Source organism: Ambystoma mexicanum, chromosome 8 (genome assembly GCF_040938575.1).
Source record: "Ambystoma mexicanum isolate Mex_15411 chromosome 8, UKY_AmexF1_1, whole genome shotgun sequence".
Lineage (NCBI taxonomy): Eukaryota > Metazoa > Chordata > Amphibia > Caudata > Ambystomatidae > Ambystoma > Ambystoma mexicanum.
This window is the reverse complement of record NC_090929.1, coordinates 1,445,400,053-1,445,428,044: the sequence shown is the minus strand read 5'-3', so window position 1 is coordinate 1,445,428,044 and position 27,992 is coordinate 1,445,400,053. Positions and strand designations below refer to the sequence as shown.

Here is a 27,992-nt window from a genome sequence, read left to right as displayed (position 1 = left end):
GTTTGGCCAGCACTTGAGGTCTGGTCAGTCATTTATTTGCATTCCTTTGATTAAAATTTTTAAGGTAGCATATTTTCAATAGAGTATTGTTAGGTTTATCATTTTGTTTCACAGCTGATGAAGATTTCTGTGGACATTTATCTTTCCTGCGTGGTGTAGAATATACATTGGATTCTTCCTCAAGTAGATTGGTGATCCTGGCTCCTGATCATTGCTACTGACATACGAGATCTCATTAGGTTTATCAGGCAGTAACCAGCTAGTTAGTTTGCCTGCTTGTGCACTCAGGCGCTTCTTTGATCTGCGGGCTCTTTTCCGTGCTTTCCTAGATTTTATTGGCACGGGTGCTGTTGCTGGGAGTGGGGAGGCTATAATCACAGAAGCCTTTTGGTTCTTTAACTGTCTGGTCAGTCTCCGTTGCTTCTTGGATATAGGAGCCACCTCCTCTTCCTTTAAAGCAGATGCACTTTCTTCATTTATAGGAGGAGCCTCAGTTGTAGAGATTTCTTTGGGACTCACAAGTTCCAGATGGGGGGTGTCTTGCAAGATTCGAGGGTCGGGTAGACCCAGATGGAGGACTGTATTAACATGAATTCTACCACAAAGTTTGAGTAGAATTTTTAGGGCAAATTGCATGGTGCCCATCGAAGTCTGGAGTTCAGCAATTGATGTTGCTTGGGAATGGGAATTATCGTTTCCCCTGATCTCATCAGCCCCGGCTGACCCTTCCAGGTCGATATACAGATTGGGTGAGGCCGAAAGGCGGTCCCTTTCCGAGGTAGATGATGGAATAGCGGGGAGAGGTGATTGTAGGTCTTCAACTCTGCTAGGGATAGTGCCACCAGTTGGTATCAGGTCCTGAGGCTCAGCGAATGATGCCGCCAATGCATCCGTCGCACGCAAAACCTGGGCTTCAACTGTCTGGCCACCATTGATGGCAGGATTTCCACCTCCTGGAAGAGGGGTCATGGATTTTTGTATGGAGAGACAGAGATTCAGCAGCGAGTTGTTGTCAATATCCTCATAGTTAAAAACATCCAATGGTTGACTCCCATTGTGATTAGATTCGTGGGAATCACCTAAAAGGTCAGTGCCCAATTTTTTTTTTTAGGGATGACTTTTTGGAATAACGCAGGTATAGTGCCTTTATCGGACTTCTCCCCCTCATACACAATCTTATTGTCTTTAACAGTGGGTGTATGATCGTCCTTTGCTCCGTTACCCCTCCTCAAGTTGTAGCGGGTTTTGGAAGTTTTAGGATTAACCATTTTGAGCGATTTAAACGATTAAAAAGTAACCAGGATCAAAGAGGCTGTTAACACCTCCGCAGTCTCCTGATCACACGTATATTTGCTTACTTAGCAATATTTCATTGAATAGTAAAGTTCAGCTTCACAGCCCTTACCTCCACTGAAGTTCCTAATGTTTTGGTTCGACTGTATAGGGCCCAGTGTAGCTAGGTTATATGGCACCCCAGCACCAAACAGCCATAAAACAGTCAGCACCCTTGACACCGTCGGGCTTAACGCTGCAAGGGTGAATGTGGGCGTGTTTTAAAAGACCTTCTGGTCAGGTGATGGGTCACGTGTCCACCAGTTAGCTCCGCCCCCTCCAAAGAACAAAATTCACACAACAAGAGTCCGTGCTGACTCGCAGCGCTGTGGTCCACTGATCAATTCAGAACGTTCGGTATGGTGGAAGAAAAGCTGCTTTTGCAAATGAATAAAAACGCACCGCTCGCCTGACTGCGGGCGCGTTTTAAAAGACCTTCTGGTCAGGTGATGGGTCACGTGTCCACCAGTTAGCTCTGCCCCCTCCAGGGAAAGAAATTCACACAACAAGAGTCCGTGCTGACTCGCAGTGCTGTGGTCCGCTGATCAATTCAGAACCTTCGGCATGGTGGAAGAAAAGCTGCTTTTGCAAATGAATAAAAACGCCTACAACATTTACTTCTTGGACAATGTGAGCGTCTCTCTTCATGTGGTAATATTATGTTGCTATTTAGATTACCCATCTTGATTACCTAAGGAAGGAAAAACTCAAGCTTTAATATATCAGCATTGTGAACTGCTTCTGGAAGCTGCTGTCTTTACTCAGCAACTCGTTCTCGATCAGTTGTCTGCTTACTGGATGACAAAACAACTTTCTCTGTATCTCTAGAATCAGTCTTTCACCAGCCGAACTGTAGATGGCTCTTTATTATGAAGAAAAATGACTTCAGTAAGTCTAAACAAACTCAACGACATAGATTATCTCCCAATCTATGCCTCGAATCTGCTTCAGCCCAGATGACATGTCGAATTTCTTTCAGCATGAATCGAGAGTCCTTTTTTCATCAGCAACCTTTCGATCTGTCCCTCGAAGGAATGTTTCTACACCAACCTGTGATTTCGCTCAAAATAAATGCTCACTTAGATAATAATGTAGAACACACAAGAAGTAGAAACCACACTTGGTAACAGCTTCATTATCTGTCATTATTCATTAAAAAATTTATCAAGAAATGGATTGTGCTTACAAACAAGTCACATGTAAGAAAAGGACATAGAACATGTCTAGATTTGTTCCATATTTATAGTAATGCAATAATTAGTGACAAATGCATACTACAGTGACAAATTTCAAAAGGTTGAAAGTAAAATGATTATTACAATTATAGATGTAAACCAATACACACAAATGAAAAACATTAAATAAATGAGTAATCAAAAAAGAAAAAGAGAAAAAAAGAATAGTTTCTTCAAATGTTTAAAGATTTTTTAGAAGGTTTTTTGGAGCAATAGGAATACATGAACTTGAGCCAAAAACACAATCGTATTCCTATACAGTAAACTTTTCTCCTTCTAAATGTCTCTTCTCTTGAATGATAATTTATTCATCATGTTTGTGATCTGCCATTTGGATAATAATGCCTTCCAAGATCACATTCAGATTTGCAGTGTTTCTCGGATCCCTTAGAAAGGTGAGCACATCAGTGTGCCTTCCAACAAGATGCAGGTACTCCTCAACCAGATGAAAAAAACACCACACTGACTTGTCTATGAGCTGCATCAGTTGATAGGGGTATTTGTACTCTCCTCCCTGTACTCAGGTAGTTGCAAGAATTGTTCAATGATAACTATGAGCAATCTTCTTATAATTGGGCCATACTTAGGATCTCGCAAGAAAGCAGGTATGCGAGTAGTGCTCCCCACCAACAAAGGGAAAGAGTGCAACACCAACTCAAAATAAATAAGAATGGTCATCACTGGGTGACACCATAGGTAAATCCAAACAGGAACTCAGTGTTAAACAAATATGGGTATTGTACCTTTTTCCAATTGTTTTGTCCACGATCAAAATCTGGCATAATCCTTTCTTATCAAGGCTTAAGCATGCCTAAATCCAAATTGCAAGAATTGTTCAATGATAACTATGAGCAATCTTCTTATAATTGGGCCATACTTAGGATCTCGCAAGAAAGCAGGTATGCGAGTAGTGCTCCCCACCAACAAAGGGAAAGAGTGCAACACCAACTCAAAATAAATAAGAATGGTCATCACTGGGTGACACCATAGGTAAATCCAAACAGGAACTCAGTGTTAAACAAATATGGGTATTGTACCTTTTTCCAATTGTTTTGTCCACGATCAAAATCTGGCATAATCCTTTCTTATCAAGGCTTAAGCATGCCTAAATCCAAAGTCAATAAGCTACTGTGGATTCACAAATACAGATCTTCCCTTAACCCTGCAACTGATATGCCCAGAGTGTTCGAATTTACTTTCCTTTACCTTTTTATAAATGGCTTAAAAGTAGTGTCCCAAACCAAGCCACAGTCCAATTAACTCTTTGTCATTCTACTTGTCAGCTTCTGCGTCCTTCTTCCTCATCATCGATCTTGTCTGCACATGCTTTGGTTCTTCCTCAATGTTGTATTTGCTTCGTTTAAGGGAGCGGGCAGAGGAGTTTCTCCAGCAAAGATTTTAACGTCCCCAAGAAGAATCCAAGCACGACGGCCCTGCATTTTGACAGCAGGCGGCGTGTAGTCTTCCACAATGAACGGACTGTTAAAACGGGGTTCGTCCCACTTTTTCCTTACGTGGTTGCAGATTAGAATCGCATCTCCAGGGAATACTTGGGGAACACAAAGTTTCTGAGATTGGTCTGTTGAAGCATCTCCTTCTGTGTTCTGTACTGCTCTACACCTGTGTCTCTGCAGCTGTCCTGAAATGACAGAAATACTGGAAGTCATACAGTTCAAATAATCATGCAATTCCATTTCTAACAGTTCTCCAGTTGGCTGAGTATCACTTCTACCTCTAGATGAAGGCATTAGGGTTGTTCTCATTTGCCTCCCCGTCACTATTTCGTGAGGTGTGAGATGGTGGTCAGAACCCGGTTGGTTCCTTAAAGCATATAATGCCAGTGGTATGCAATGCAACCACCCTTTCTTCAAGGTAAGCTTCCACTTGGCTATTCTTTCTTTTAGCAGGCCGTTGAGCCTCTCAGAGATCCCATTTCCTTGTGGATGATAAGCCAAAGAAAACTTGTGCTTGATACCAAGCAACAAACTGATCTGTTCGAATACCTGGTTCACAAAATTAGCACCATTATCTGACCTCATAACTTCACATACTCCCCATCTAGAAAATACTTCCTGCACTAAGAATTTTGCTGCAGAGGTGGAATCTGGGTGTTTTCATGGACCTGTTTCTGTCCATCTCGAGAAAGGACACACCGCTACGATCAGGTATCTATATCCATAACATACTTGTATCATGTCAACTTAGTCGATATGCAAGTGCTGAAAAGGGCCATAAGGTCTCGGAATGACTCCCCTAACTATGCACATTGTATGCCCAGCCGTGAATTGTTGACACACAATACAGTTCACTATAAAAAATGTAACATGTTCTAAATTTGGCACAAACCATTCCTCAGCAATAGTTGCAGCGAGATTCTGCCTTGATGTATGCGCGGGATAGTGTAGCTGTTCCAGCTCTACCCTTAACAAGGCTATAGGTATCACCGGTTCACCAGTGCTGTCCTGTCACCACAATGCTTCAGAGGGGTTTAAAGAACATGCTCTTCACGTCCACAAATTCTTTTACTCTTGAGGACCTCTATTAACTGCGTTTTTGACAAATGGTTGTATCCTTCAGATACAGTCATCATAACAATCATTTTTTCATTCACATTAGGAGTTTCAACATTCATCATCTCTTTATCTGTAATTGCACACGCTTGGCCTCAGCATCTGCTGCTTGATTTCCACGTGAGATAAAATCTGCCCCTTTAGTGTGGGCTGCACATTTAATGACTGCTATGCCTACTGGGAGTTGTAGTGCCTTAATAAGCCTATCCAATAAGGCAGCGTGCTGCACTGGCATGGCATCCGCTCGGAGGTAGTCCCTCCTTTTCCAACGTGCTAACCCTGCGTGCACTGTTGACATCACATAGACGGAGTCGCTGTACACTGTTACTTCCTGGTCTGCATGATTCTCGATCGCGAGTATCAAAGCCAATAATTCTGCTGCCTGTGCTGAATAATGAGACAGAAAGTAATAATAAGCACCCGAAATGCCCCATTTGCTGTGTGTTTTACCACAGCGGCACCTGTATACCTCTGTCCATCATTTTGATCGATCCTTGAAGAACCGTCAATAAAAACAATCTCTCCTCCTGCTAATGCATTCTCTTTTATTCTAGGAAGTTCATCATAGAACTTCATAGTTTGGACAATCGTGCACATGTTCTCTTTCTGTTACTGGCTCAGCTACAAACATGGCAGGATTCACTATTTTACATCAAACTATTGTGATTGCTGGGTTTGATATGATGACCTCATAGGTAGAAGCCCTTTGATATGTGAATGCGCCTTTTGGTTTTTCTAAAATGGCAAATAATGCGTGCTCAACAAACAACGTCATGGAGCATCCCATCACTATGCATGCAGCTTTCTCTATGGTGAACATAGCGGCTGCCAAACTTTGTTCACACAAAAAATTACCTCTCATTACTGGGTCTAAGATTCCACTGTAATATGCAAGGGGCTTGTACCCCAACGTGGTTCTCTGTGTGAGCATTGCTGTCAGAACAGTGCCATCTGTATGTGAAAACAAAAAGAATTCCTCAGCATAATTAGGAATCCCTAAAACTGGAGCTGTGCAAATTGCTTTTTTCAATTCATCAAACCCTTCTTCTATCTCCTCAGTCCACACAATTTTTTCCTGCGCTGCCTGTACTTTCTTAAGAGCCTGCAATAAAGGCCTTATACATGAGCTGTAGTCAAAGACCCATGCTCTGACATAATTACATAATTCCAAAAACCTCTGCATGTGCTTTGTCGTGTGTGGCTTTGCTGTTTTTAAAATAGCCTCAGCCCTTTCAGGGGTAACCTTTTTGACCTCATGTGATATCAATTGGCCTATATACAACACTTCTTGTTGACAATATTGTAACTTTTCTTTGTCAACTTTATAACCTTTGTCAGCGAGTATGATCATCAGCTGGACAGAATTGCGTCTGCACTCTTTCTCTGAGCTGCTGCAAACTAAAATATTGTCTATGTATTGCAACACAATGCTTTCTAAAGCAATATTGCTTAAGTCCATTTGAAGAACTCTATTGAAAATCGATGGAGACTCACAATACCCGTGTGGTAAACAAGTGCTTTTCAGGTGAGTTTGTCTGAACGTAAATGATGTCAGATCCTGTGAGTCTTTGTGCAATGGGATTGAGAAAAATGTATTTTTCAAGTCAATCACAGTGAAATATCGTGCTTCAACAGGTATATTACATAGGATCGTAGACGAGTTAGGAACTAGAGGGAATTCAGCCTCTACAATCTGGTTTATTGGGCGAAGGTCCTGCACTAAACGCCACAACCCCCCTTCCTTTTTTTCACAGGATACACTGATGTATTACACAGTGACTCTGACTTCACTAAGATGCCCTGATCCATCATGGCGGAAATCATCTTAAAAATACCTTTTTCCCCCTCTCTCGACATAGGATACTGTCATGCTCTAGGTAAAATTGCTCCTGGTTTCAATACAATTTTGACTTCTCCAGCCCCCTTTAGTAGGCCTACGTCATAGGTCCCAGTGGTTCATAATGAAATTGGAACTTTTGGTTATGTCACCATCAAAATAATCGGGACGTTTTTGTGCTATCATCATTTTCTGAGGAACTTCTCTTTTAATTACACTTATGTAATGCAATATGTAATGCACATCTCAAATATTATTTTGTCATCAGATGGATGATCCCCAAAACAGATCTTCATCAGTGACGTTGGTCAATCTGTAACCCTCCCGATGGCGATTACTGCATGCCATTGTTTTCCTTCATCATCATGTCCATCAAGCAAAACCATTTCCCCTCGCATTATGGCTGCTTGTATCTCGAAGGGAAAAACTCGTCCCTTTTCCTAGAGGATAGGTATTCTTGGTCTAAATAAAAATTCATCTGGAGTTCTCATTGTTCTGCCTGCTAGGCCTGGTAGCCATGACAACATAATGCGTACTTCATACTGGAAAACCTCTGGTTCTAATGGAGTTGTTCTCATAGCTAGTTGTCCTGCGAATGCCATAATCATTTCGCACACGTTTAAGTAATGCATTCCTGGTGTTGAAAACACTATACCTTCATCAGTGAACGAGATTGTCTTATTCAACTTAGTCATTAAATCTCATCCCAATATATTGACAGGTGTTTGCCTCGAATATAGCAGTGTCACCTTCATGTCACATTCTCCTATAGAAACTGGTAATTCTTCAGTGAAAGGAAGAGGCTCTTCACCCCCCTCTTTGCATACATTAAGTATCCAGTCTATAGGAGGCTCCTCATCTTTCTCTTGTTGGTACATTTTCCAGAGCTCCAAGCTTGCTAGGCGCTTGTCTAGCTTCTTCCCAGTATATGCTGCATGCAAATATGTCGTCATAGCTGCAAGATTGCCTTTGATAGTGACCCTCCTTGCGGCCACGGCATAAACATTTTATCTGCGGTTCCTTTAACCCAAGGTTGTCCAACATACGGCCCACGGGCCACAATGCGGCCCGCCAAGCCATTTTTTGTGGCCAGCGAGGCCGTATGTTGGACAACTCTTTAGTAAAAAAAAAAAACAAAACATTTTTTTAAATGTGCCTGTGCGCAAAACTGTAACTTCCTCTGGTGACCCCATGGGGTCAACAGAGGTAGTTACAGTCCTCAGCCACGAAGCGTTAATTTATTTATTTATGCAATGTTTGTCGGATATCCGACAAACATTGCAGAAATAAATAAATTACTGAAGATCTTGGACCTTGATGATGAAGGAAGGAGAGACTAATTTGTATCACGGCATAGTGAGGGTTACCTCGGGAATACCATTCATTTTCAGTGAGCGTGGGTCCATACAATTGCCCAGTACTCCCACAAACTATGAACAATGGGATTAATATAGTAGCAATTACTTTGCATTTAAATATCCCATTTCAGCCAAGTAGGACCCACCATGCAAGAGAGGAACGGGCTCCGGCCCAGACATGCCCGTTCCTCTCTTGTATGGTGCTCCGAGGGGCAAAAGACGAGCCGAGATGAAGGGAGGAGGTGGCGAGGTGAGGAGAAGAGAGTGCTGGCCCGGGCGAAGGATTATGTGGACAGGTGCTGTGCAGGAGTTCCTCTCGACCTGGGCAGCACAGCGGATTCCTGAACCCCTGATTAGCTGTGGGCCGCTGCTCAGAGGGCCATTGTGCGGAGTTATTTTCAAGGTTTGTCATCTCTGGACATATGTTTAGCAGGGGTTGCGGCGACACAGCCTGTCTGCCCCAAAAATCCTTCTTTTGAATTGCGAATGCCACAGAAGATGAACCTTTAACAGCTGAGAAACTTAACCTTTGCAGTGCTTTTTTTCCTCGTCTCGAGACAAAGAAGAACAGCGGGAGCTCAGTTATGTTTACCTCTAAGCACAGTGCAGATTGATGAAAATGTCCATGTATTATACCAAGTACATTGGATATTATAGATGTGGCCAGTGGGATATCAAAGCATGGCGAATACCACATGTGCAGCACAATATGTTAGCCTAGTAGTGCCCCAATAACACACTGCAACCTGGGCCTCAGTGGACCACCTGCCAAGGTTTCTGGAAGTTGCTTATGATCTTGATCTGTGATCTATGATATGATCTGATATGATAGGTTATTTATAACGTGCTTAATACCCATGCAGCAGTGATCCCAATCATAAAAGTGAAAAAGCAAGCCCAACAGGTATAACTTATTTTCACTCTTTTCGTTGCGCAGTCTGAGGGCAGCCTATACCCTTCAGGAGAGGTGTGAGCTGATACAGTTGCAACACAAATAACAATAGTACTATGTTCCCAAAATACCTTAGTTCTTGTCTTTCGGATCTCAGCAGAGCCAGGCTTTTCAGCATCAGACCAGAAGTATGGGTGCCTTTGCGCTGGGCTGGGGTCAAGTCAGAGAGCAGCAGCGATGGGCCCCAATGATGCAGTTCTGTTTGGCAGTTGTGCTGATTTGCGGGTAGAAAACGCTGGGAACAGTAGGCCGTGCCAAGTGGATGGCACTGGAAGACTCAGTGACCTCTGGGCCCGGACAAGGGAATACTTGCCTTTGGCGCTGTGCAGGCTCGGCTGACACAACACGGCATATGGTTACGAGTCTCAGAGTTCTGTTCAATGACAAAGCTTCAGCATTGTCATTGAGCAGAACTTTGAGATTCAGGGGTGGTGGAGCGTCGAGGTCCAGGATGATTATGATGGTGTCAATGGGGCCAGCGCTGAGCAGCTCCGCTCAGGAGAGCCATTGGCCCGTGTGGGGCCAACAGGCCAGTGGGCAGACTGCAACAGGCCTGCTTGAGCCATCCTGCTATTTATACAAATCTTGGGCCGAGCAGGGCCTGATGGGAGAAAGGAACTGCGCTACAATCTGCTCTTCTGCTGTGCTCTGCCTGCTGGAGCTTCCCCCTACATGCGGGACAGGCAGCTCTGCAGATGCTCAGAGCTTCCGAGGTGTGGGGGGTTGGGGCTGGGTCAGGGCCTGCCTTCTCACCCTCGCTTAGTGGGGCTTCCCAGAACTGACCCAACCCCTGCCCTTTTGCATGCAACTCATACTTAGCTGGCAGGGGAGAATCTGATCTCAAGGGCAGATCTCCCAGGGTGAGGCTTACCCATTGCACATCGGATTTGCTGACCCCTGCTATGTTCCCAAATGCAGGATATACAACTGCATTATTTCTGGTAGTGGGGGACTGCGTTTGCGCTCTCCCTCGATTTATTGGTGAAAGAAAAGGTAAAGTGTGCACTAGGCCTGCTAGGTTGCATACTTTAAGATTGTGCTCACATTGCGTTTCTTCAATTAGGTTCACTTTTGGGTGATCGCTTTTCCGTATTTTATCTGTTGAATTGAATTATGCTTCTTTCATCACCACAGAAGTAATGTGTATTACAGAGATAAGCTACCATATGTATTGGGCACACTGCACATGTTCAGGCAGCATCAATCGTGCTTTTTACAGGACAATGCTGGCCTAAATTGGGAACAGCCAGCATAGACATGTTGCTACAGAGGCATATTATGGGTACAACCAGCATGACAATGTGTTACATCAGTGACAGTGCTGTCTTACACTGTGGACACATTGATCATTAAAATGTGTTGTGTTGTAAAATGTTCTTTTCTGCTGTTGGTGACATGGAATGTTCATGTTCCCCTTTAGAACTGATTGTAAACTTATGGCTTTTTGGTCACTTTTTCTGCTATAAAATGCACCATTTCAACCCCATATTTGAAAAGAGATTCTTGGGGGGGAACCCCCCCAACCCCTACCTAGAACCTTATAGCTCCCTCGCTACGCTCGGTCGCACCCACTATTTCAGAAAAATATGAACACATAGACACTGAAAGAAATCACAAGCAAATAACCTTTGATCACTGCCCATGACACCAAAAGCTATCTTTGGGACTGCATGGCTATCACTGCCTGATTTGCTATTGTGTCAAAGGTCACACAAAATCGCTTTTTAATATACTGCTTCGGGTAAGGTTGTTGACTTTTGGCTCGCCGGCCCACTGGGTGACAAAAAGTTAATGCTTCGACCCCACATTCAGAAAGGTTGGACAAGCCTGCTTTAACACATTCTGCACTGTACTGTCTAAGTTTAGGTGCATGTTTTGGTAATTGCTTGCAGAGATGCACTAATGGAGTAACATCCTCCATTCTTGATTCGTCTACTCTTAGCTTGCTAACACTCGTTCGTTTTTAATCACAGGTTTAACAAACTTGTTTCAAGAAAACAACGCAATATGTGCGAGCACCAACCGTCGCAAGCTCCAATCCTGTCAATCACAGTTTTAATTTAATCTTGCTAAAACACAACCATCAAGTGCAATTTAAAAAGCAATCCATTTCCTTTTCAACTTCATGCTTCTCTAATTATCATCAATTTTTCTTTAAAGGATAGTTCCGGGACTTTTTTTTTATTGTCCCTACGGGTCGGCCATGTGTTTGTAAGCATAAATCGGTAGATCGTAGGAAACTTTCCTATGGACCTTACCCGACTTTTCGCCCATTATCGCACTCGAAATCAGCCTCCATTTTGTGATAATCCTATCATTCCGCCGCATCGACCTGGCTCACCTGCCTTTGCGGCACTAAATCAAATCCCCCGCCCCTGAGCCTGACATCAGCAGACGCGTACTGCCCATTTCAAGCACGTCTCGTGTCAACAATCGCTGCGCCTCAGCTATTGACGTGTTGCCATGGAAATGGCAGGACGCCTCTTTCCCCAATAAGTATAAACAGACCGTTTCACAACATACAGCAGCAGATTTTCGATTCCATTCCTCTCTCTGTGTTACTTTGAGTATTCTGTGACTCGTTTCAGTGCTCTGGTCAGCTACCTTCGCCGCTTGTAGCCCGTGTGAACACCTGTACCATCTCTGTAAATTATTTTACTATCTTTACCGCACAATGGCCACAATAATGCCGTATATGTACGAGCCCGAGTACACCGAGGAGGAACTACTGGAAAGGCAAGCACGCGAAAACGATGGGGATTCGGACGGCAGTTGGGAGGACCAGTCAACGGATGAAGAGCCTGGACCATGTCGCATGGACGGCGTCTCCACCTGGTGCACGTGCAATCGGTGCGAGCTAATGCCAACTGAGGAGGAGAACTGCTGCTGCCGTGAAAATTCCGGGTGCTTGGCCTACATTTCGGAAAGCGAGCAAAGTCTGCAGGAAGGCGAGCAAAGTCCGCAATGCATCACCGAGCTGCCAGAGTTCAGGGAAGCCTGCCTCTCACGGACAGTGTTGAGGATGATGATGGTGCTTATGCACGAACTTCGCGGCACTGTTCGTCCGCGTAATCCGAGTAACGAGTAAGTATACTCTGTTTGTGATGTCAGTGATGCCACCACTATTTCATGGTCGTCTCCCACATATAAAATTACATTTACATATCATTCGAACGCATGTAAATTGGTTCCATATAGTGCATTTTCTAGATATAATTTTTTTCTAAGAAAAATGACATGTGTTACCTGAATCGACATTGATAAGAAAGTTTGGTCAGTTTAATACAGTTTGCATCTTTTTTTTTCACAGGTGGTACAGGCTGGTGGCCTATCGTTGCTTCACTTGGTGGCTTCACGGGAGGCTCGGACACCGCGTTCGGAGAGTAATACCTGCCTGTGCGGTACTTGCCATTAGACAACATTTCCCCAGTGACAGTGGACAATACCGCGGATTTTCCCTCGATGTGCTGCAACCTCAACTTTACAATGTGTAATGTTTATTATTTATGTTTAATTAAAATCTAAAATAAAGCCCAACATATATTTTAACAATGGTTGTTTTGATTTTTTAAATGAATCTAGTGTGTCTCCGTTGAATAGCCTTCCAGTGCCTTGTCTTGTCACACCACATGTCTCCGGCCAGCATCCTCCCTCACGCTGGCCGCACACCTTCAATCCACATAACCGTTGAACCCATATATGCAGCAGTCATACATATATTATTTTGTGGGTTGGCATCAAGCGTTGGCAATAAAAAGCTGTTGGATTTTATTGATACAAAACATGGTTATAGGTAAATAATAAATATGGTTGATCATAATAAATCCTCTTTTTGGGCACCGGGTACAGAGATGACCGCCATATATTCTACTGGGAGGGTGAGGTATTTATAAACTCACCCCCCTGCCTTCCATGTAGTAGATCCTGCAGCCATCCTCTTACATTCAGTTAGATGGCCTCTCCTTGGTGAGGCCCTGCGGCAAACGGGTCTTGTCTGCACGACCACCGCCCCAATCCACCCCCCCGCCCTATCAAAGGCAGTTCGCACCGGGGTACTTGTGCTGGCAAGTGGAGCTGTCAGGGAGCGATAAAGGCCAAGAGGTGCCAAAGACCATGTACACTTCAAAGTGGTCTATAGAGCATGGGTTGTTGTTCCCATGTCTACCTACAGACCCCGTGTCTCCTGCCAAGCATCCCCCCTCACGCTGGACGCCCCCCTGCAATCCACATAAGTGTGTCTCCATTCACGAGTCTTCCTGTGACTTGTCTGCACGACCACCGCCCCGATCCACCCCCCGCCGCCCTATCAAAGGCAGTTCGCACCGGGGTACTTGTGCTGGCAAGTGGAGCTGTCAGGGAGCGATAAAGGCCAAGAGGTGCCAAAAACCATGTACACTTCAAAGTGGTCTATAGAGCATGGGTTGTTGTTCCCATGTCTACCTACAGACCCCGTGTCTCCTGCCAAGCATCCCCCCTCACGCTGGACGGCCCCCTGCAGACCGCATAATGCCACGACATATACACGTCATTCATTCACAAACACACCCCTGTTTCGAATTCTTTATAACCCACTTCATATTTCTAATGAGAACTTCTTTGCGCTTTGCTAGTCAACCCGTGAAGGTGCTGGTTATCTGCTCTTCGTCTCTGTGAACTTCCGTGACCACTTTGAGCAAACTCGTCAGTTTGCAACCTGTGAACTGCTCCCTGTTCTACGACAAGAAACTACTCTGATCCCTGCATCTAACTGTTTGTTCGTCAAGGTAAGTCCATGTACCATAATCATTTTGCGTCCTATTTTTTGATTTATATCTATTTGCTAGTAGTCATCAAATTGCATCCATGTTTTCTTTTCGTTCACGACAGTACATGCAAGGAACTAGTCACATGTTCTGAGTTTAGTCAAATTACTTTTTCTATTTTTTGAAAGTTATTGAAATACTTATCCGCATGTGAATAACGTGTATAGTTCCAAGAACCAAAACGGACCTTGCATTGAACCTTTTATGTGTCATTTAATGTTTTAACACATTGGTATTCATAGAGAATTGTTGATCTTTACTTTTCAGAACTTTCCATAATGCCTGCCTGTTCCATTGGCGGTTGCCCTTCAAAGACCCATAACAAATCTGAAGGTACTATAATGCATGTTTTCCCTAAGACAATAGATCAGATAAGAGAATGGGTCCGATATTGCGGATATCCAGCCTCTGAGATAGAAAGTAGAGTCCTAGAAGTCTTTGCGGACAAGAGGGGTGATCGATACCGCATCTGCAGCAGGCACTTTAGCCCAGACATGTACTCCACATCATTGCTAATAAGGACGAAAACACCGCGAGCGAGGCGAAAATTGCTCTCAACCGCTATTCCCACTCTATTCGTCCACATCCCTCCACTGGTGAGTCAAGTTTACGTATTTATCTCTCGGCATTGCGGTAGTGTGTAGCATTAGCTAACAATAATTTCCCCATTTATGTATCCACTCAATATGAAGGCTGAAGATTCTCCATCCGTGTCGTTATTGCAGTCATCAGCCACTTCAAGCGCCTATCGGGTAATCTTACTTAGCTATTCTGACACTGACTTGTTTTAGGCATGTAAATCAATAGTTTTAATTGATCGTGTAATTATTTTACCTAATGGTACACCACAGTACTCGTCCTCTAGTCTTTGTTTTCAGTTATAATTATTGTTATCCAAAATAATGCAAGTACTGTCTTTCAGGGAGATGCTGAGGAGTCCAACGCATTGACGACAACCGTAGATGTCACTCAGATGCTCGAGGTACGTTTCCGGACAGTTCCATCGATGGAGATCATCAGATCTTGCATTCTTGTAGCGTGATTGTTACACACAATGTTTCTTTCGTTTTTAGCCATTGGTATGTCCTTCTGTCGTCGCCCTCCTATGTGTCTTCTTTTTTCAATATTGTGTTCATTACTAATGAAAGTCCTATGTTTCAGGGAGTCGATGGAGCATTAGTCCAAGAGGAAGGGGGAGCATGCAGTTACGGGTCGGCGCAACAGCTTGCAGAAGTGTGCACCGCAGTTACAGCGTCCCTTGATGTTCTTATGCATTTCGAGGTATGGATACTGACAGATCAATCATGCGAGATCAAATGACGTGATTACATCCGCTATACTTCCTTCTTTATTAACGCAAGTACTATGTTTCAGGGAGCTGACGGAGCTTCTTCAACAAGAACATCACCCCTAGTAGTTGATGCAGATCTCTGGGTGGTGACACTTCCAACGATGGAGCAAATCGAATCATATTTAGATATCCATTATTTATTTTAGACAACTGATCATTTGTGCAGGTCTATTTAGATGAGCCGTTGACGCCTGCAGAAAGTTTATGTTCTTTTAAACAAAATACAAAACCATACTAATGCAATTACTGTGTTTCAGGGAGTTGCTGAAGCCTCATCTTCAATAATATCATCAATGGAAGTCTATGCGGAGCCCGAGGTATGGATCTTGACAGTTCAATCTAACTAGATCAACAATGCGTGAACTATTGTCGTTTGAATGTTCTACACAATGCGTTCATTCGTGTTTTGCTATTGAGATGTACGTATGGGTATTGGTCCCCAAGTACATTTTGTGTTTTCAATATTATTATACATACTAATGAAAGTTCTATGTTTCAGCGAGTCGATGGAGCCTCAGTGAGTGATGGATGTGCTTATCATGAAAGTATAGTCGTTGCAGCGCGAGAGGAAGTGGAGACATGCACACACGAGTCGGAGCAACAGCGTCCAGATGTTGAAGTTCGAGGAAAGAAAGTTTCAAAGAAAAGAAAGCAAAAGAAGGTTAGTGTCCTGTTCACTATATTATGTTGTCTTTCACTGTCAATAGTTCAATACTGTAAGTTGTGTTTAAACTGAACATCCCTTTTCTAATCTGTCCTCTAGTTGCGAGTGGGTGTAAGAACTAGATCTACACAGACAGTGAAGCGAACGAGAGATGTTGCTTGTCAAACCTTTTGGCAGGGACTTGAGACTGGAGATGCATCGTGCCAATGGGAAGAATATGAAGTGATTGACAACGGAGCTATACCACCACCAGCCATTGATAGTGAATGTCCTCCTGGTAGTTTGGATGCAGTCGTAGATCAATTCACAGAATCCACACCCGCAAAAAATAAGAGCGCGCGAAAGTTGAAGACATTGTTTTTTTCTCCCATCTCCGGACAAGGAACAGATGTTGCAATGGAAGAGAATGAAGTGGACGACAATGAAACACCATCAATATCACTCAGCATAGCGGAAGACGATATCAGAGATTGTACCTTTCATGCGAGTGACATGTCCTCAACGTTACAGGCCGAACCAGCTGGGATGCAGAGTGACAGTATAAGGAAAGAGGCCAAATTCATTGTATTCGATAGCTGTTTGATGGATATTATTATGATGATGAAATGTGGGCATTGGGTTGGTGGGGAAGTATGTGGGGAGCCATTGATTAATGTGACTCGTGCAATTCGAGGCACTAACCTTAAAATACATGCCACCTGTACACAATATCATCCGTTCGCTTGGTCTGCACAACCCATGCTGGGGCAACTGCCAGCAGGCAATCTACTTTGTGCAGCGGCCGCACTTTTTAGTGGTTCAAGTTTTAAAAAGTTACAGTATTTCTTTCAGTTTGTGGGAATCCATTTCATTGCGAAAAGTCAGTTCTACAAATACCAAACCGATTATCTATTTCCAGCCATCAGCGAAGCTTGGAGAATGGAAAAAATGTCAATGGAAAGTACATTCGCGGGCAAACGCTTCAGGCTAGCCGGTGATGGACAATGCGACAGTCCAGGATTTTCAGCCAAGTACTGCACTTACCACTTTCAGGACATGGAAAGTAAGAAAATTGTGAGTTCGTTGGTCGTGCAGGTGTCACAAAGTACATCCTCAGTGGGCATGGAGAAAGTTGGCTTTGTAGCATCATTGCAAGAACTACAATCGCGGGGAATGGTGATCGACCTGATAGCCACGGACAGACACGTTTCAATTGCCAAGACAATGAGAGAACAGTACAAAAATATAAATCACCAATTTGACGTTTGGCATCTTGCAAAATCAATCAATAAAAAATTGTCGGCTGCAGGAAAAAAAAAAGATATGCAAGGTATTTCACAGTGGTCCAAGTCAATCAGCAACCATCTTTGGTGGAGCTCAAAAACATGTGAAGGGTCGTTGGAAATTCTACTGGAAAAATGGCGGTCAGTAATGTTGCACTGCAGCAACGTACATCGATGGTCGACAAATGAGCATTTCCACAAATGTGAACATGGCCATTTGTCCACAGAGGAGGCACGGAAGAAGAAGTGGTTGATTCCTTCATCACCCACTCACAAGGCCATTGAAAAGATTGTATTTGATAAAACTATAACAAAAGCTTTGAGTGGACTCACGGAATTCTGCCACACAGGAGATTTGGAGGTGTTCCACAATATGTGCCTCAAGTACAGGCCCAAAAGATTGCATTTTGGCATGGAAGGCATGATAAATCGGACTCTTCTAGCGGTCTTGGCACATAACCATAATGTTGGCCGTCAACAAAGTAGGACGACCGGAACTTTAGGGACGCTTCGCTACAATAAGGCCTTCACTAAAAGAAGTAAACAATGGGTGATCAAACCAGTGTTTGAGGATATGCAATATGAGTTTATTGAGAGACTTATCGTAGATGTCCTCGATAGGCACATACATGGAGTGGTGAACGAACCTATGCAGGGGACAACTGCATTGCCACCCAACATTGCCTCTGTTCCATGTCCACCTAAAGCAGAGCTCATTGAGAAATACACATCACGGTTTAAATGATTGTAATTCGATTGTCTGTTCTCTCTTCTCTCGAGTCTCCTCATGTTGCAGGCCCATTGCAATTAAACCAAACAGTAATATAAATCATTTTTACAAAAATTATAGAATGTTTCCGTATTACAAACACATGGCCGACCCATAGGGACAATAAAAAAAAAGGCACGCAGACAAGATGCCCTTACACTAACTGGAGCTAACTAGAAATGTGTGCTCGCTCAAAGTGAAGGTCAGCTGCTTTGATGTTTTGCTCGGGTGGCGGAACGGCCCACGACCCAATATAAGGCTCTATTGTGATTTGACCTTGACAGGCCGGGACCATCCTGAAAGACTAAGAAAAGATAATGATTAAAATTTCAGAAACGAAACGATGAGCCACGTTCATTAGAAGAAGTAACGTCGGCAAAGAAGGAGTGGTGTTTCGGGTCTGCCCTACACAGAGACAAAATGGAAAATGCAAATATAATGTAAGTAACTTTTGATGAGTTTATACCGCAATTTCATTACTATACAGTGGCTTTAAAGACGGGTTCAGTTGTACTTGTTCGTTCTATGTGGCATAGTGTTTTCTACCGCGCTCTATCTGGAGGAGAAACATCTGCTTTTACTGAAGCACCTCAAAACCTTCCTCTTTGCTTCTGCTTTCTCTCTCCCTCTCCCCTGCTACAACTGGTCCACTGTCTGCGACCTCGGTCCTGGGCCCTTCCACTCTCCACCTGCACTGCCTCCCTGTCAACCCCTGCACTGGGGGACTGTCTCAGTATCCTACAGCCCCCCCTTCCCAGCACTTGTTCTGCACTTACCTTGCACTTGCCACCAGCTGGCCCTATTTATTTATTATTTTATGCTACTTACCTTGTACTCCACTCCCCCCCCCTCCATGCCTCGCCACGCCTTTAAACACTTGTGTACACCCAGTAGCGCTGTCCTCGCTATGAAATGAATAATTTTAATAAGGATCTGATGGTGAGACTAATTTCATTTTTTATGTTTTTAGGTACATCATTCACCACTGTCTGTGTCACGAGTACCAGACACCGGCGGACGGCTTCTACAGCCGCCAGTTGCTTCTCCGCGTGAACAACGTTACCACCCTGACCATTTTATGGGACGATCGCCAAGTACAAGTATGCCCTTACGCGGTACTAACGGTTAGATGTAACATACCTACCGTTGTGGTGGCCTAGTGCCTCGTTGTTGGAACAGCCATGCGATTATCAGTGCGACAGAAGAGCTTATTTTTATCGTAAACCAACACCCTGTGTACTGCACACGAACATCGCTTCCCTCAAGACGAACTAATTTGGATCGAGAGCAAATAAAAATGCAAATCGCTGAATATTCTCTAAACATTTGATGTCCAATAAACGTACTTTGCCAAATGTACAATCTTGCCGTTTGCTTTTAAACCACGGTTTCACATTCCGAATTGTGGTGCTGTATTGTGAGATGCTCTAAGACCCTGTGTACAGCAAAGGACCATCGCGTTCCTCAATACGAACTTTTTGGAACATGAGCAAATAAAAATGCAAATCGCTGAATATTCTCTAAACATTTGATGTCCAATAAACGTACTTTGCCAAATGTACAATCTTGCCGTTTGCTTTTAAACCACGGTTTCACATTCCGAATTGTGGTGCTGTATTGTGAGATGCTCTAAGACCCTGTGTACAGCAAAGGACCATCGCGTTCCTCAATACGAACTTTTTGGAACATGAGCAAATAAAAATGCAAATCGCTGAATATTCTCTAAACATTTGATGTCAAATAAATGTACTTTACCACATTTACAATCTTGCGGTTTGATTTCAAAGTACAGTTTCATATTCCGAATTGTGGTGCGCTGTATTGTGAGCTGATCTGTGTTGATTTCCGGGGTCTGTGTGGAGTCGCGTAGAAGACGCCTGGGCGCGTTTGCCTACGCAGCTCAGTCACGTCACGGATAGAGGCGGGGAATATGAATGTTTTGATAAAGTCTGTTTCAGGGGCGGGGGATTTGATTTAGTGCCGCAAAGGCAGGTGAGCCAGGTCGATGCGGCGGAATGATAGGATTATCACAAAATGGAGGCTGATTTCGAGTGCGATAATGGGCGAAAAGTCGGGTAAGGTCCATAGGAAAGTTTCCTACGATCTACCGATTTATGCTTACAAACACATGGCCGACCCGTAGGGACAATAAAAAAAAAGTCCCGGAACTATCCTTTAACTATGACATCATCATTTTTTCAAAACCACATAAAACAAACAGACAAACTTAACCGGTTACATAAATCTCCTACAGTCTTCTCTTTAAGACTCGCCGTGCCCTCTAAAATACTTCATACGAAGTGTAAATTAACCCCTTCAGATCTGCCTTTAATCAGATCAGTTTTCTACGTTGTTCCACTATGGGACTCTAGGTTCAAATTTCTTCTAACTTCTTTAAAACTTAGGTATGTGCGTATCCTCTTTATATTGGCCTCTCACATCATATTCCTTTTTATATTTCTCGGCCACACTCAAGTCAATATCTCATTTCCCATATATATATATTACACTCTTACTCTTACATTATGTTTATCTTGCCTCCCTCCGTTACTCTCCTTTATTTTACTACGCATGCATCAATTTGCCATACTCCTCAGTTTTTACTCACCATTCGCATATTTTCTTCTTCGGACCCTCAGGATCGTACGCTTCCGTTTACCGCCTCTTCAGACTGTTGTCCGATCTGTTTCACGTAGACGTGGGAGGGGGTTCTTATGGAAACTAAGGGGACCTGTCACACCCTCCTTGCAAGGATTTTTTCAATTATACTAACCACCATCTATGGGGAGTTTCACGTCCTGTCAGCCGAATGGCAAAGATTGTGTGATATTACCAAGACTCTAAAGTTTACTTATATCTATGATCGATGGATTTTTTTAATAAATCATCATCTCTCTGCTACCAAGTGAACTGGGTTGCTCAGCCCTTTAGGATGAGTAGCAATACCCTGGAGATGGATGGGGATGCAGATTTTATTCATACGTCAATAATCAAGATGACTCAGGTTGTGTGGCAAAAGCGAGCCCGTTTTAATATCAAGAATCTAAAACAGGGAGTACAACGAACATCAGTATTCGCTCGATCCTCTTACTCCACTCATCTTTAGTAAAAACAGAGATTTAATCTTGCAAAATCGTCATCAGTGAAGTGCTCACCTGCTTCATTACCAACGTCATCCTACATGGCAAACTATAAAATCTATCGGAGGGAGTGATTGCCTCTAAGTGAATATCTAAGTATAAGCTCCATATCAGTATAGAACAGTGAAGGAGAGTGACAGGGTACTAAAGATCAGGTGGTGTAACTAAGCCCTCCCCTTAAAATGGCACTATAAACATCACTAAATACACAACGTTCCATTGGGTACACAAACTATAAGACCCTTGATTACATGGTCCTCTATAATTGGTTGGCTTCTAACCCCTGTCAGTACTTTTCCACCTACGTCTAGCAGCATGTAGACTGAACTTCCAGGTGCTGGTGGGCTCGTCTTAACACTAGCTTCCCACCAATTAATGTATCAATCCATCATCACCTCAATGGTCCAGTGTAAATTAATGCTTTAAACTTTGGCCTTGAGTTTGTACTGTGCTCTGAGAATTTTAAGGAGTGCGGCACATCCTTCCCTTGTGCGTAGGTGTGACCACCTCAATTGGCCAACTTCCTTCTTCAACATGACTGGACACCATGAAATCAAGCCTTTTTCATGTATATAATATTATTTTCTAATATTCCTCTGACGTCTTTTGTTTTGCTCAAGCCTTCCGAACAGGAGTCTCTGTTCTTTCATACGATTTGTATCCAATGTCAGCCAATTCCAGTTCTGATAAGACCTTGGCTTCTTGGCTCATCCAACTCCTTCTGCCGAGATTCATTTGTAAAGTCAATTTGCTTTTTAACTGCGACACACTGAAATGAGGCCTTCTTGTTAAAGTTCAGCACTGCTTTGTAATGCGTAGTGGAAACATCAATCCTTTACTCGTTCGTATGCATCTATATATATTGGCGCTTACCGCAATCTATTAACTATTAAGCTTGAAGCTAGCTTTTAAGATTACTTTGCTGCTTGCGGTTCTGTTGCATCTGTGCAGGTTTAAACTATCTTAAAATCTTCATCTGTTTCTGTGGCATAAACCTCTTCACCTTGATCCCAAGATGTCACTTATCCTTGATACTTTCTTGATGCCTTATAGAATATCTGCATTCTTTGGTCTCTGCATCTCTTCTACATGCATCAGTTCAGCTAAATTGTGACATCACTATTCATCTTTGCCCTTCATCTGCTCTGCTTCTTCAGGAATCTTATTTAAATGGCATCATAGTGTCTTGTATGCAGGTATGGTTTTCTCAATGGATACCTTGCCTCCCAGATCTCATTAGGTAAAGGTACTCTCACTGGTATTGCACAGAGTCTATGGTCTGGTCTTTGTCTGTTGAACTGTTCCGTGTACGTCACATACTCTGGTTTTTACTCTATAGGTAATAGAGGCAGGGCAGTTGGAGTAGGGATACTTGGCTCCTCCTCTACACAATGCAGTTTAAATACTTTCCCAATGCACTTTATATATACGGAAGAAAACAAACCTAGGTCTGAGAGTCCTGCATAGTGGGAGAAAGGCATAGGTTTCACAATGCAGTTTAAATACTTTCACAATGCAGTTTAAACACGAGAGAAAACACACCTAGGTCTGGGAGTCCTGTATAGTGGGAGAGAGGCCTAGGTTTCACAATGCAGTTTAAATACTTTCACAATGCAGTTTCAATACGGGAGAAAACACACCCAGGTTTGAGAGTCCTGTATAGTGGGAGAAAGGCCTAGGTTTAACTATGCAATCACTATAGTGTTATCTAGTATGACACTGGCTACAATTCAGCAGTACTATCTAAGTGTGGAACTCTTGAGTTGCGACTGACGGTCCTGTCATCAAGTCTCTGAGGGTGCAATGCACGCCAATAAGCACAGCACTATTCCAACATGGCACAGGCTAATAATCACAGTATTAATCTTGTGTAGGTAAATTTGCTATGTGGCAGGGTTTTCAGGGTAGAGTGATTGCTCTATTCCTCACCCAGGCCACTCCTACCCTACTAGTCGCTGCTGGTTGACAGCTGGCCACTGGCTTCTCCTGCTGACACCTGCAGACACGATATGGAGCCGCCTCTGTGGGAGCCGCCCTTTGCCTTAGGGCCCTTAGCCGCAGGGGCTGCACTGGCAGAGGGCTGCCCTGGGGTGGTGTGTTATGAGCAGTGAATCCACCAATCAGGAGAGGAGCCGTGACGTGCGAGGAACGGGCCAAATAAATCCTAATGCGCACCGAACGCTGCCCCGCCAATGCCCAAGCTACTAGGCCAAAATCTGAAAGGGCCTTTGAAAATACACCTTGCCTTGCCCAAACGACAACAACAAATGGCGCAGCAACGAAGAAAACAGGGCCTAAAGCCTCACTTGCAGTGTTGCTTCTGCCCACCAATCAGATGAGGGGGCATGGATGTGGGAGGAACAGGCAGGCCTGGGAAGCCAAATAAATCCTAATGCGCACTGAGTGCTGCACTGTCAAATGCCCAAGCTACTAGGCCGAAATCTGAAAGGGCCTTTGAAAATACACCTTACCATGCCCAAGCTTCCACAACAAATGCCGGAGCAACGAAGAAAACAGAGCCTAAAGCATCACTAGCAGGGTTGCTTCTGCCCACCAATCAAAAGAGTGGGCGGGACGTGGGAGGAACAGCCAGGCCCGGGAAACCAAATAAATCCTAATGCGCCCCGAGCGCTTTCGGTACTGGACTGCCCATGTGCGTGGGAAAAAGACTGATTTGCAAATGGATATTTCCCTTCTGTGAAAGGCACAGTGTGGCTGCAGACTCTTGAGTGGGTAACTTCTCAAAGAATAGGCCATTTAGCCGTGTTCCATTTCAAAGAGGGGTGCCTATGGACTATTTTTCGAGTGTTTAAGGAACTTAGGTTTAGTCACCCTAAGTTTCCTAGGGTCATCCAGACATGGACCCCTTGCTCACTGTGCTCAGCGAGGGCCCAACAAGGCTGAAACATGTTTGTGGGGTTGCTGATGGTGCTCTTGTTCAGAAGAGAATTGCCATAGAATTTCAGTGCTGGACTGCCCATGTGTGCGGAACAAAGACTGATATGCAAATGGATATTTCCCTTCTGTGAAAGGTACAGTGAGCTAAAGTGTGGCTTTGGACTCTTGAGTGGGTACCTTCCCAAAGAACAGGTCATTTAGCCATGTTCGTTCTCAAAGAGGGGTGCCTATGGACTATTATTTGATTGTTTAAGGGACTTAGGTCTAGTCACCATAAGTTTCCTAGGGTCACCCAGACGTAGACTCCTTGCTCACTGTGCTCAGAGAGGCACAACTCCACCTCACTGATGAGGCTCAACAAGGCTGAAACATCTCGAAAAGGTATGGAAACTGAGTTCCAGTTTAAGAAAAAGGGTTTAGAGTCAAGGGTCCAGGGTTGCAGATAAACACATAAAGGGCTTAGTAAAGATCACTTAGGAAAGCAGTCTGTACAGATAAAAAAGCTAAAGGAAGGCTAAATACCTATACGCTCGGAATCGCATATCAAGATCTGCATTGCAAGGCACTGCTTCTTGCTTTTGTCCTGCTTTCATACGGACTGCTTACTGATTACGACTGCCAAATGAGACTGGATGCCGGTGGCCATCTTGGATTGGGCAACATGGTCCCACTTGGTGGCCATCTTGGTTTGGGGAGCATGATATAACAGGGTGGCCATCTTGGAGGTGGCAGTTTGTTTTTCCACGAACAATGTGGAATGGGAAAACCTAGCGATGGCAGCTACATGCGGCCTGGAAGGAGCAAGGCATGTCTCGGATGGAATTAATGTCTAACATTACAAATCTCAAGAGGTATAAATACCCTTCTATCAGAGTCATCAGTTATTAAACAAAATGGTGGTGGTTCATGTGCAGGGGCTTCTTTCAACTTTTGTAGGAGATTTATGTGGTATACCTGGGTTTTCAATCAGCAGTCAGGTTGAGAAGCTTTGTAGTTACAGGTCCTGTCTTTTCTAACATCTCCATGGCCCGTGCTATTTAGATATTAGTTTATTCTCTGAAGTTGGTAATAATACCGGCACTTTTTGTCCCACCAAGAAAGATATTAAAGTGTCTTTCCGATTATGAGGTTTTCTGTTGTTCTTGGGCCTTAGCCATATGGGTTTGGACTAAAGATCTTACTTGAGTAATATGTTCTTTAGGACAATGTGCGGTTTGGGAAAGTGGGATTGGGGCTTCCTCCCTTTCTTTCCAGGTTTCTCTTAGCATGTCCAGGATGTCTCAGGGTTACCCTCCATAAAGTAATTCAAATGAAGAGAACACTATAGAAACATGGGTCATCTTCCTAACAGCAAATAAAGCCCAACGTACCATTTGATCCCAATTCCTTCTGTCTTGTCCACTAACCTCAGTAAAATAGTCTTCTGGGTTTAATTAAACCTTGTTTGTGGGTGGTAGACTGAAGTTCTAAGGGTGGTAATATGTAGTAGTTGTTTCACTTCCCCCATGAGTTTGCTCATGAATTTAGAGCCCTGATCCATTAAGATTTCTTTAGGAAAGCCTACCCTTGAAAAGAAAGGGAGCAGGTGGTTCTGGATCTGTTGCGTGGTGTTAGTTCTAAGGGGAAATGCTTCTGGATATCAAGTGACATAGTCAACTATGACCCGAATGTACTTATTCCCTAATTTTGATGTTTCCAGGGGACCTACAATATCCATATCAATCCTAGAAAATGTAACTTACATTATTGGGAGTGGTTGTAAGGGTACTCAAGGTGGCATGTGCGCACTGGTCTTTTGGCAGATAACACATGATTGTACAAAGGTCTCAATGTCTGCATGAATCCTGAGCCAATAAAATGTGTTAAGGATTTGTGCCTGGATTTTAGTATGCCCTAAGTGACCACCCATCAGATGGGAGTGGGCTATTTCCAGGGCAACCTGTTTATGGCTCTTAGGGATGACTAACTGGGTTCTAGCCAGACCCTCTGGAGTGGTGTCCTCTCTGTACATCAATCCATGAATCAAAAATAAAAATGGTCCACCTTTCTCACTGCCTTCTCGTTCTGGGGTGATTTGTAAGAAGGCTTCAGCTAGTAGTGGGTCTTTCCTTTGGGCAAAGGCTATGTCGGTATGAGTTTCTGTTTCTTCCTCCATGACCGTTCGGGGCTCGGGTTTTTTGTGCGTTGTCAGGTGTTTCATCAACTTCCCCAAAGCCTTGGGTACCTCGTTCTGTTACTGTTTTCCCGGCCTCTTGCCTTACCCTAGTAAGCATAGCTTTTTTGGGTATCCCCTCTGCAGTTTTATCCCCTTGATGGATCTGAAAGGGATCTTTCCGTGATTCTGTAGTAGCACTTAAATCTCCATGCTAACCCTGAATTGGGAGACAACCTGATGTATGTCTGTGGAGTGGATTCAGGACCAGATCAGTGAGTATTAATCTTCTTTCACCTGGGGCAATGGTCTCTTCTCTACTACTGCAGATGTTAAAAGCAATCAAGCCTTCTGTGGCTACTAAGGGGTCTGACGCTTTGGAACTTAATTTCTCAAATTGTAGGGTTCCCCAACTTATATCAGTTGAGCCACATCCCACTCTGCCACCATTTGTGAAGGCATCAAAAAGGTTGGCAAAATGCCTAACGTGCCTTATGCTAAGGTGGGATTTTGCTACCTAACTGAAACGAATGAGAGTCTTTGTCAGGATGTCCAACGCAAATATCTGTCTGTGTCCAAAAGCTATATTTGCCCTCACAACTACTCGGATATAATGTGTAGGGTTGTCAGCTTCAAAATAGGAAATATTCAAATCAAAGTTCAGAGCTTCTTCCAGCTTGTTGATGGGAAAGGGGTTTTCCCTTCCCCAAGATCCAGGATGGTTCACTTGGTCAAAAGGAGGGTTTCCCTTCCCCACGCTTTCAATGTTCCAAAAACCAATACAGTTCCTTATGATACTTCTCAACTTTTCTGGCAGCTTTACTTTTCATCAATTTCACCAATATCACAAAAGTTCAGTACAATAATATCAAATCGACAAAGTTTCTCCTTGACAGTCAAACACAGATTTATGGGTGAATTACTTGACTTTTCCCTTAGGTGGGTGTACGCGGACTAGGCATCGCACTACCTATTACCAGTTTGCCATGTGCAGGTCCTGCACCCACCAGCACTTGCTTATTCAATTTAGCACTTGTACATGAGTTATGACTATCCAAACTGTGCACCCAAACCAATGTTGTTCTTTACCTTCCTGTAACTGCATGTTTTGATGTAGCTCCCTGCACCATGAGGTGAGGCTTTCCAAACTATGTACCCAAACCTATGTCTCTCTCTACCTACATGTAACTTCATATTTTGATGTAGTTCCCTGCACTATGAGGTGAGGCTTTCCAAAATTATGTTGCTATTTACCTACATGTAACTGCATGCTTTGATGTAGCTCCCTGCACCGTAAGGTGAGGCTTTCCAAACTATGCACCCAAATCTATGTCGCCATTTACCTACCTGTAACTGCAAATTTTGATGTAGCTCCCTGCACCATGAGGCGAGGCTTTCCAAAGTATGCACACCAACTTATGTCTGCTAGCAACCACTGTAACCACTTCATAAACAAACTATTCATGTAAAGACTGTAACTTTGCTACCATGTAATGACTGTAACTTTCCACCATTATCAGTAACCATTGTAACCACCTTCTTAAGTAAAAGCTCCTAGATGCCTCTGGGCTTTGTGCGCTATACAAATGTAAAAATAAGTAAATAAATAAATAGACGCAGTTGTCGTACCACACGGCCCACCCATTAAAGGTCATGCAACCAACACACCT

The 27,992-nt window shown here is 43.6% G+C and overlaps 1 non-coding gene across 1 annotated transcript; it reads left to right on the top strand.

Moving 5' to 3' along the window:
- Positions 1–10,095: 10,095 nt before the first annotated feature.
- On the top strand, positions 10,096–10,257 carry LOC138474934 (U1 spliceosomal RNA). Its single transcript, XR_011269152.1, has one exon. It is a non-coding gene; the product is annotated as a U1 spliceosomal RNA (small nuclear RNA).
- The last annotated feature ends 17,735 nt before the right edge of the window (positions 10,258–27,992 follow it).